Source organism: Callorhinus ursinus, unplaced genomic scaffold, assembly GCF_003265705.2.
Source record: "Callorhinus ursinus isolate GAN/ISIS: 27379988/994484 unplaced genomic scaffold, GSC_fseal_2.0 scaffold1, whole genome shotgun sequence".
NCBI classification, from domain to species: domain Eukaryota; kingdom Metazoa; phylum Chordata; class Mammalia; order Carnivora; family Otariidae; genus Callorhinus; species Callorhinus ursinus.
This window is the reverse complement of record NW_027397063.1, coordinates 94,215,246-94,222,355: the sequence shown is the minus strand read 5'-3', so window position 1 is coordinate 94,222,355 and position 7,110 is coordinate 94,215,246. Positions and strand designations below refer to the sequence as shown.

The following is a 7,110-nucleotide window of genomic DNA, read 5'->3' as shown; positions in this document are numbered from 1 at the left end:
CAATGAGATGGCCTGGGGAGATATTTAAGAAGCGGATTTGAAAGGACTTGGTGAATTACTAGGCACTGGGTTGGGATGATTATGATTCAATGGGTCTGAGTTGGTGCCCAGGAAACTAAATATCTTTAAGAAACACAAGCCAAGAGTTTTAGAAGAACATAGCATTTCCCTGAAGAACTGGAGACCTAAAAGCTAGTGAATGATGGTGCCTAGGTCACTCAGCCTGGCTTCTCTCTTGGCTAGCTGGTACTTCATACCAGTTTCTACATGAGTGTTCTGTCTTTTTTTCCCCTCCAGCAAACCTCTGGGCAAAGCAGAGGTGACAGATCCATCACACAGGGCACAAGATGGAGCAGTCTTTGAAGGAAACTTTCCACAGCACTTGTGCTAGTAGAAGAGGTTAACAACATTTGTTGGAGGTCTGCCCTCATCTCTCTGACTCTGGTTAGATGCTCTATTTTATCTCATTTAATACAATAGTATTATTATCCCCCTCCTGATGAGAAAAAAGCTGAGATTCAGAGAGGGTGAGTGTGCTGTCTAGAGTCACATGATTAGGAGCTGATGGGGTCTCGGTTCAGGTCTGTCTGGTTCCAAAGGACATGTGTGGCTTCGTGCCATTGCGTGGTGCTTCTGCTGAGCAACAGTCATAGTGGAGTGTGAATAATGGGGCTACTCCCATTTTTACCACCCTATAAGTACAAGATGGCATGTGGCTGAGCCCAGTTCAACCAAAGTCCCATCATAAGCCTACGACTTATTCCCTGTTGATGGGCCCATCAATTAACACATCTCCTGAAATTTAATACTTTCGTCAATCCTTGGCTAGCATTATAGATCTGACCTTCCACCCACTTAAAGAAAGTGTGGAGATCTTTTCCACTGTCAGATACAAATGAGATCCAGCTGCCTGTGACTTCAACCCCAGGCCAGATGTTTTAAATGTTAAGTGTCCTGCCCAATGTATCGTTTCATTAACCAAAAATTTTTTAACTGCAGGCTGCAACCCGTTAGTGATCCTGAAATCAATTTAGTGGATCACAACAGCCTTTTAAAATATTGGAACAGAATAGACTAGAATAGAACAGAACAGAAAATACCAGAACGTACCCCACAGAGTAGAGGGTGTTATCCTGTGAAACTTACACGTCAGTTGTGTTTGTATGTGATGATAAAAAGTATATTTCTTACCCTGAGTTGTGGTTTAAAAAAAAAAAAATGGAAAACCACTGCTCTGGAGGGCTCTGTCATCCTTTCTTTGCAGTTCTTTTTTTTTTTTTTTTTTTTTTTTTTGCAGTTCTTGAAAGAGCAAAGTTCTCTGCCCGTGGGAGAAAGTTAACTCACAAACAAAGGACTGGGAAGGAAGAGACAAGTGGAAGGCAGAGTCTTACCGCAGGCAGGAAAATAACAGCTCGCAGTCAATGGACATGTTCTTGTCAACAAGTCATCCGAGGCCAGTGTCCTCAGAGAGACTCTACAGTAAATTATTTTGTTGTATCAACTGCACTGTTTTCCCACGTCTCAGGATCGCTTTGGGATACTGCTTTGTGGATACTCAACAGTTTGGCTTTCTGGATGCTGCAGCACAAAACAAAGAAGTACGTGTGTTTCCTTTTCTTAACTTTTCATTAACGGAAACATTTTAAAGATTTACAGAGGTAGCCAGGATGGCTTAATGAAACCTCACATACCATCCCCCCGGCTTCAATAATGATCGGGTTCTGGCCAATCTGGTTTCATCTATACCTTACCCACTTTCCAGATGTGCTATCATTTTATCCACAAATATTTCAGTGTGTATTCCAAGAGGTGATTTGTGAACACTGGGTCTACTAGGGTCCTCACGCACTGCAATTGAAGAGGACTGCACTCTTTGAGACATGAGGCTTTGGCCAACACACAAGAACAGGAAGTCAGGCCCCATAAAAAGTAGGTCAGATGGCTTATGTTCCCTCTGACCAAAGACCCTAGAAAGGAAAACTGCTCACATATCCCAAGAAAATCTCCAAGAAACAAAGGAGGGGTGGGGGACAGAATGGCTTTATGAAAAGTAGGACATAAATTAAGAGCTCATGGTCACCACAGATGACTCCCAGAGACTGGTCCAACTCTTGTCATTTTGCAGATGAAATAACTGAGGCCAGAGAAAGTGACCTGGACCTAAGGGCCAGAGGACAATCCTCTTGATCCTCAGTGCACAAGTACGTGTGCTTGTCACGAAACAGTACGTGAATACGGTTCTCATTCAAAGTTAGAGACGGAAAGTTATTATAGGGCCTGCTAGTCAAGAAGGTGGACCAACCGCAACCATGGGATAGCTACTAAATTGCCATTCTAGATCTTCGTCTTTCCTGAGTCAAATCCCTGGACCATTAACTGCCTGAGACCAATTCCATCTTTAAAAAAACTCAACATTCCCAAACCTTCCTCCAATGACCTGCTTCTTCAAACAACTGATTCCTTCCTTTCCCATGGCTCTGCCCTGCCTCAAGGTCTAGTCCACTCCTCAGCCAGGTCTTTCATGGCCTGCTGTCCCGTGACCTCCACCCCATTCATCTCCACAGAGCCTCGTTGTTTTCCCCTGTGACCCCTGAATGCCCCAGGCTGGTTCCCCTTTCAAGCCCTGCAAGTGTGCTCTCTCTTGTGTAGAACTTGCCTTGCTCCTCTTGCTCCACAATTTATCCATCCTTCTTGGCCTCCTTCAACTCTCTAAACTTTGGGAAGCCTGGTATTCCCGACACGCATGCCTCTATCTCTCCCTTTGTCCGAACGCCTGCAGTATTTCAAATCTGTTTCATTCTCACCGGTGCTTTTTATTACTGCCTTTTAACTATCTTACCTTGGTTCACCTAGTGATCTCATCTGGTCTCTACTCCTTGAGGTTAATAACCGAGTGTTCTGAGGCCCCTGGGTGGCTCAGTCAGTTAAGCGTCTGCCTTCTGCTCAGGTCATGATCCCAGGGTTATGGATTCAAGCCCCGCATCGCCTCGGGCTCCCTGCTCAGCAGGGAGTCTGCTTCTCCTCCCTCTGCCCCTCCTGCTGCTAGTGCTCTCTGACTCTCTAAAAAATGAAAAAAATAAAAAAATAACCGAGTATTCTCCTTTTATGGACTATCTTCCGTAGTAAATTAAATAGGGGCAACTTGGGGCACCTGGGTGGCTTAGTCAGTTAGGAGGCTGACTCTCCATTTTGGCTCAGGTCATTATGATCTCAGGGTCCTGGGATCCAGCCCCACATGGGGCTCTGCACTCAGTGGGGAGTTGGCTTAGGGGTTTTCTCTCTCCCTCTGCCCCTCCCCCAGGCCATGCTTTCCCTCTCTCTCTCTCAAATAAATAATCTTTTCAAAAATGCTTAACTATTAAACAATATATAAAAATAAATAAATAGGGGCAACTTGTCAGTCAGGGCAGCAGGGCACTGTGGAATGAGCTTTGGAATCAGAATTCCCTGGGTTAGAACCCCAGTCCCGCCGCTCGGGAGCCATGTGACCATGGCCCGGTTCACTGACTGTCCTGAACCTCATTCTCTTCCTGTAACATTCTCCTCTTTGTAGCATATACAGAAGATATGACATTGACTACTTACTTGCCCAGATGGTATTTAGAATTTCCAGGCCTGTGTTAACTAGAAGCTACGGAGTAGTTTTGTGCCACATCTGTGAGGGGACAGAAGCACAGGTTTAATTCTATCATTACTTTCTCAAAAGCAACTCCAGGATAAGACTGTGCCATAGCCAAGCCCACGGAAGCTGAAGTCGAACCCTGCTAATACTGGAAGGGTTTGACAGCTATGATTCTCAGGGTTGTTACAGATGCGCCCAGAAGTGCGGACGGAGTGCCTTGGGAGGACGTATTAGGATAGTAATTAACGGCGGATGCTGCCACAACACCAACCTGAACCCTCAGGGTTTGGCCCCCTTAGAAGTTCATTGCTGTCCCTGCTGCCCTTGCGGCTCCAGGAAAGTTGGACACGAGTCAGGAGGCTGTCCTCCATCCTGCAACTAGGAACTTGCAAATGTGACGCCAGACCACTGCAATGTTATTTAATACCTCTTGAGTTCTAGTTCATGGTACTTACACAGGTCCATGTCTCACAATACCTGTTGTTAAATATTAACAACAGTCAGCCAGCCGCTCAGGTCCCAGTTTGCCCTGGAGTGCGGTGGTACTGTTTGTATCAGCCATCATCTGAGATGAAATTCAGATTTTGCTGCTGGGCCTGAGAGAGCACCTTCAGGGAGAATTCTGCCCGCTGCCACCCCAGGCTGGGCAACTTCAGGGCGGAGGTCACCTGCAAAGGTGAGCAGGGAGGTGGCCCTATGGAACACAGCAGCTATCCAAGGACCCAGCCTCTCTCTGCTTGTTCTCTGGGCTTCTGTAAACGTCCTCAGAGCTGCCTGTTTGCCCAGCACTCCCCCGCCCCCTCTGCCCTTCTCCTTTCTTTCTGTTTGTTCAGACTTTGCCCCTACCACCTGCTAGAAGCAAAATGGTGGAGGGAGAAGAGACTGGCTGGCCACGCCAGGGACTATGTGGACCCAAAGTCCTCAACTTTCCCATGAGACCCATAACTCTCTGATGGTGGAGATCATTTTGTTGTTGTTGTTGTTGTTTTTGTGCACACAGTAGGTGCCCAATACATATTTACAAGTAGGACAATAGGAACCCCTGTAGTGGGATTAGGAGAATGTGCACTGAAGTCAGCCACACCTTCATTCAAATTCTGGCTCTGCCATTTCCTGGGTCTCAGACCTTTGCAACGGTTATTTAATACCCCTGAGTTCTAGTTCACGGTACTTACAGAGGTCCATGTCTACAATACCTGTTGTTAAATATGTTTACATTAAATATCACCCCTCGTTATCAAAGATAAAATAACACTGTATGTATAAGGCGTCTAGCATGGATGAAGTCCTCTAGAACTGATAGTGATTATTATTAGTTTCTCAAGGGCAAAACTCATATCTGACTCACCTTTGATCCCTAGTATTGTCTTGTATATATTAGGGGCTTCATAAACTTTAACTAGTTGAGTTCATTCTCCCAAAATTTATTTATTGGGTGCCTCCTCCATGCCAGGAAAACTGGGGATACAAAGTGACAGCACAGTCCCTGCATTCGTGGAGTTAACTATCTAACAGGAAGAGAATGATAGTAAATAAATGACCCAGTAACATTCCATGTTGTGGTCAGTGTGTCAGTGGATCAGGGCTAGTGAGACAGGAGAGTAGTGTTTTAGACCCTGCAATCCCTGGAGCCTGGCTAAGGAGATACCAGAGAGTAGGTACCTGGGAGGACAAAGGAGCCATGGAGAAACACTGTGACAAAAATGCTACGATCACATTCGCTTGGAGACCAACACGGTGGTGGATTTTGAGGCTTTGATTAGAGTGACATTAACATTTCTCGTTTTTAAGCAGCCCTTACCTGAAAGGTCTCCATCCCTGTTCTTGTCCCGTCTCTCCTCTTAGCTCTAAATACCGAACAAAGCCTTCTCCCTTCTCCGGCTCCTTTTCTCCAGGCACTTCATTCAAATTTTATAGTCCCTCTTTCCCTCTTCTGTTCCAAAACCACCTTGACCCTTTTGTCCTTTTCCTAAAGTGTTCCGCGGCCCTTTTCTGCAGAAGATGCACATTTACAGCAAAGCTCTCATCCCCTTGCCCTTTGAGACTATCACAGAACGGTGAAAAGTGCTGAGCGCGTTAGGGAGGCGAGAGCTGCAGACCAGGAAGGTCAGAGAGAGCTGAGCCCACAGAACCGCCCGGGCAGGAGTCCCGGGGCAGCCGCCGTGGCTCGTGGGCCAGCGTGGCTCTCAGCAGGGCTTGGAAACCAAGAGGCCGTCGCCTGCACACCGGGAACTGCGAAGCTGGCATTCCCCTCCTGCCATCCCAGGCTGAGCCCTCTGGGTTCCGCGGGGCTGTGTTGAGCATGGGCCGCAGGGGGTTCGGAGGCGGAGAGCACGCCCACGTGATGGGCTTGTCAGCTTTTCTTGACGGTGACAACCCAAAGTAGGGCCCACAGACAGAGTGCGGGGACATTCGATGCGGCGGCCTTTGTGTCCGCTGTCTGTGACCTTCATGCCACATCTTGTACCATTTCTTATCTCACTCTGTTTTAAACGGATTTACTTTTCTCCTTATCTCCAAGGAAATCTTTACGTCAAGGTGGGGGGGGGGTTGGGGGGAGGAAGTTAGTGATGGGCCCAAAGCTAAGTACAATGAAAACTAAACAGTGATATCAAACAATGTTATCTTAGACACTGCAGCCTGCCAAATACTCTGAACCGAAGGTTAGATGTTTCATGAAGCTCTCTCTGCTAAAATGAAAGCAAAGAGGCAGGAAGGTAGGTCAGCAAGTGTTAGATGTTAAAGCCATAGTAGCAGTTATGCTTTGACTTTATCAGAAGGATCGAAGGGGAACTGAAAAGGAAAAAGTGTCCTCAGTACCAATTCAGTGTTGAAGTTCTGTGTCCACGTAACGCCTTAACATGTAAGGGAGTCTGCCGGTGAGCCTGGGTTACCCCGCCAGCTTCTGCGGCCATGTACACTGTGAGTTCTCATGGACTCTGGCTGGGACAGGGCACTGGCCACACCAAGTAGGCTTCCCAAGCCAGCAGCCTGTTATAACCCCCATTGGAAGGGCCCCGATGCCCACGCAATAGTTATAATTTTTGAGCTCTTATTATGTGCCAAGCTCTTAACACACCGATTTTAAGTCTCTAAGACATGTATTGTTATTTGCATTTTAGAAATGAAGAAGCAGGCGCTGGGTGCCTGGGTGGCCCAGGTGGTCAAGTGTCCAACTGGGTTTCAGTGCCAGTTGTGATCTCAGGATCTCGAGATCAAGCTCCGCGAGTTGGGCTCCACACTCAGTATGGAGTCTCTCCTCCTCTCCCCGCTGCTCACTCCCTCTCTCTAAAATAAATAAATCTTTTTTGAAAAAGGAATGAAGAAGCAAAGAAGTTAAGTCACGATTCAATCCCAAGACCATCTTCCTCCAAAGTTCTTGTCCTGTTCACTATACCCCACTGTCTCCCTAGTTGTGAGATGTAAGCTCTCTGAGTTCCCTGTAAGACCATTGATTTTGCTTGGTGGAGTGGTTTTCAAACTCTGTT

General features: G+C 46.8%; 1 long non-coding RNA gene across 1 annotated transcript; it reads left to right on the top strand.

The window, feature by feature from the left end:
• Positions 1-307: 307 nt before the first annotated feature.
• LOC141370404 (uncharacterized) lies at positions 308-6,901 on the top strand. The gene is made up of 3 exons (XR_012374426.1): positions 308-444; positions 1,526-1,598; positions 6,745-6,901. It is a non-coding gene; the product is annotated as an uncharacterized lncRNA (long non-coding RNA).
• The last annotated feature ends 209 nt before the right edge of the window (positions 6,902-7,110 follow it).